General features: G+C 44.3%; 1 pseudogene across 1 annotated transcript; it reads right to left on the bottom strand.

The window, feature by feature from the left end:
• Window positions 1-1559: 1559 nt before the first annotated feature.
• LOC147457638 (uncharacterized) lies at window positions 1560-2331 on the bottom strand (annotated as a pseudogene). The gene is made up of 2 exons (XR_015188285.1): window positions 2145-2331; window positions 1560-2012 (listed from the first exon to the last, which is right to left on the bottom strand). The product of XR_015188285.1 is annotated as an uncharacterized LOC147457638 (transcript).
• Window positions 2332-3931: the final 1600 nt, after the last annotated feature.

The following is a 3931-nucleotide window of genomic DNA, read 5'->3' as shown; positions in this document are numbered from 1 at the left end:
TAGGCTAGGTGAAAATATGCATTGCTCATGTATCTTGCACACAAGACATAGGTAGACATAGGTAGATACTAGATATGTCAGCATGTAAGAGGGAGGTGCAGAGCCGCAAGTCCAATTACATTCCCAACAGTAAAGCCAACTCTTAAGTACTTAACTGTCTGTAAAGACATTAGAAGCTATGAATTGTTCTTGAAAAAAAACATTTCCTATCTCTTTGCACCGGGCCCCTTGGCTATAGATTTTGTGATGATGTGCACTATTAATGTATCTTGCTTACGAGAGATGCAAGCAGGCAATAACATGTTAACAGTTGGGTCGCACTCAAGGGACAGTGGGGAGACTGAGTTCTCCAAACCTAGTAACCCCTACAAAGAAGCCAAGCAAGTCGAAAGCGGCTACTAGCGCTGCTAGCACTTTGAGAAAAAGAGGGTTTAATAAGCTATTTTTTTGGAGGATAACAAACAAGCGTGACTCGTCATCTCCAACCAATGAGGCAACTTCACTTTTCAACACTTTTCAATAGGATTTTCGTAAGCTATGCTAGAGTGTGTGGAGGTGCGACCAAAATTCTGTTAATATGTTGCTAACCCTGCTAACGCCGGGCAACTCAACTCTAAATCGTGTTGCATGTCTTATGTTAAAAGTAATTTAAAGACAAACACACAATTTCGGATATACACCTAAATGGGGATGTTTTCCTTTTTTTTTTGGTGATGTGCGTGTGTGTGTTGTGGGGAGGGAAAACCCTCAGCTTTAAGTGCCACGGGGTCCCAACCATGGGATCAATGGCTCTTGTGCAAAATCAAGGACGCTCGCAAATCTCGACCATGGATGCATAAAAACTAAACTGGAGATCCTGAGTTTAGTTTTTATGGTGAGGTCCACAAAAACTAAACTCGAGATCACTAAACTCGGAATTCCGAATTTAGTTTTTATGTCCGAAATCTATTGTTTTAAGTTTAAGTTTATGAAAAAACACATCTATTTCAAGAAAGCGCCTGCGAGCGTGATGGTTAAGGCCCCAAACTCTCAAGCTAGTGGTGAGGGTTCAAATCCTTGCTGGGGAAGCACGAACATCCAAAGATTAGGCCTCACTTGGCCAATAAAACCTAAACTCCGGATCCCGAGTTTAGTTTTAGCAGATCAATGGTCCATATTGATCTTTCACTTGGGACCATTGATCCCATGGTTGGGACCTCGTGGCACTTAAATGGGAGGGGGGGGGGTTGTTTAATACAATAATTGTCAATAGTGCCCCTATTCTGCATTCCTCATTTCTTTTAGTGTTGGGGCTCCTATCATTACATCAGGATGGAGACACTTATAGATATGTAACACAAAGATGTGTACCTCACAAAGATGTGTAGGTACAGAAGCATCATGTGTGTGTATTTAGTATTCCTTGGTGGGAACATCAGAAAAATTATTGTAATTTTGTCGCTTTAAAAGGAAGGATCCTGCCTCAAAAATACAAGCCTCACAACGGGCGGGTCACACACTAGTACCATAAAAAATCACGGTTGGAAAAGATACAATCCTCTCATCTCACACAACCTAGGAAGAGTTCCTAGCATATAGTAGCTAGATTTTATCATGAAGACTCGTTGACTTAATTCATACACCAGAAACCTCTTTATGCCTAGTGGCATAGTCACCTCTTTATGCCTAGTGGCATAGTCAGTTTCATTGCAAGTAGTCATGGTGGGAGACAAGGTATTCCTCGAATTTCTTGTAAAGCTGTGGAATGAATTCGTTGAGGATGATGGGAACACGGGCTTTGTGTTGTTCAGAGAGGGGCTCATACTCAAAGGACCAGTGCACCACGCAGGAGGCGCCAGGGACTGGACCCTCCACGATGTTGATGCATTCCTTGGCGGAGATACCCACGATCCCGCCCTCCACCATCTCCGTCCTCATCATCAGTGCCTTTGCATCCAGCTCTAGCAGCTTCTGCTTCACGAATAGCACTACATTCTCTGATTGCCTTTCCTTGGCAATGGCCTCCGCACAGCCTGCGTGCACACATGCAAGAAGAGTACTTACTGGTCATAAACGAAGAAGATGGTATGATAACCAATTTAGCACACTTTGGGCAATCAAAGGACAGCTTCTACGGCAAGCAAAAGGGAGTGTGCTTATTGTACTGCGGTGGAGATGAATGGTGCGAGTGCTGCACTGCTGAGGCCCGGAGTGGGATTGTCCGGAGGGCCCTCGGAGGAGACATGCGAAACGGCGTGCATGAGCGCCTTGGGCAGGGCGTCTTTTCCGCCTGCCACATGCGCTTCGCCGAACACAGCACTCCACCTGCCCCCTGCACACCTCCACCCCCATCTCTCTCTCTCGGCTTCGCTGGCGCTGCACTCGCTCGCTCTCGTCTGAGAATCGACCAACACTTCCTTTAGAGTTGACGAATGGCCAGGGGAGGGGTTTGGTCCTCGGAAAGCATAAAAGGAAACAATAAATTTAATAGTAGAGAGCGAATTTACTATACCTATGAACGAGAAAAAGATTGACAAAGGCTACAGTGAACGATGTCAATTTACTAAAGGGAAAAAAGAAAATGCTTAAAAATGTGGAGGGGAGTGTCGCCGGTCCGGTCAGGACATAAATTAGATATGCTGCATCCCAGTAAACATCATCATGAATTGCAGCACGCGTGCTTGCTTTTCCTGCAGGAGGGACCCATTTCCAACTTCCCATCCATTTTTACTAACCAATAGCAATAAGGGAAAACTTGAAATTCTCCGGGTTTTCAGGTCAAAATTTGAAGCTTTTGCTGATAATTACACTAAAACTTGTGTAAATTTGCCGGTTTTCTTAAAGACAAGCTCAAAATCTAACCGGGATTTCATAATTTCAGCCGGTTAAAATACACTTGACCCCGGTTTTTTTTTAACATTGCTTCCCATGAAAATGGATTTTTTTCCACGAACGCTTCTTTAATATTTATTGTATAACCTTTGGTAACACGTCAACCACAGTTGCTACTTGGATAGGTGTACATTTTATGGGGATGATCTCTTTGAAAAGAAACTAGTATGTGACCCGCGCGTTGCTGCGGCCAAAAAAAAAACATGGCCTTTATTCCTATAAAACTAACTTCCGCTCGAAAGCACACACTTGGTGCAACTCTCTCTCTCTCTCCTCTCTACCCTCTCTCTCCCCGCTCTCTCTCTCTCTCTCTCTCTTTCTCTCTCTCTCTCTCTCTCTCTCTCTCTCTCTCCATCCAATAGGAGCCGTGAAAGCTGATGCCCACAACTCTCTCTCTCTCTCTCTCTCTCTCTCTCTCTCTCTCTCTCTCTCCATTCAATAGGAGCTGCGAAAGCTGATGCCCGCAACCTTCCCTCTCTCTCTCACACACACACACACACACACACACACACACACACACATACACACACACAATGACGAAGGTGGGTTGCATTCGAAGCTGGCATGTGGAACACGATATGCATGGGTGTATTGTCCTAGGTTGTAGGTCAGGTTTATAGTTGACAAATCCATGAAATTTTCATCGAGCAAGCTATATGATCACATGCAACATCCCTTTTTTGTAGTCTACTCCACAGACGACAAACAAAGGACGGGTCTATCAGCCTTGAAAGTTTCAGTTTCTTTGATAAAGCTTAGCTTTGTATCAAGTTTTTGAAGGCTCGAGATCTGTGTGTGTGTGTGTGTGTGCACGCGCGCTATGGATGCCTGGAGCTCTTTGGCAAAACAGCAAGCAAATGCATGTGCGGATTATGGGGACAATGTGTGCCATGCAAGTTTTTTGTGAGGATTGCAGCTTTCGAGTCATTTGACTCTCGAGCATGGGCCTGTTGAGCGACATGTGGCATGCCTCTCTGCTCACATTTTTTAAAAGCTTCATAAAGAAAAGAGATAGAAGGTCTCTCTTTTTTGAAATACATAAGCAGTTTTTAGTAGTGAG

This window comes from Adiantum capillus-veneris, chromosome 5 (genome assembly GCF_014529385.1).
Source record: "Adiantum capillus-veneris isolate H3 chromosome 5, ASM1452938v2, whole genome shotgun sequence".
Lineage (NCBI taxonomy): Eukaryota > Viridiplantae > Streptophyta > Polypodiopsida > Polypodiales > Pteridaceae > Adiantum > Adiantum capillus-veneris.
This window is presented reverse-complemented; position numbering and strand designations above follow the sequence as displayed.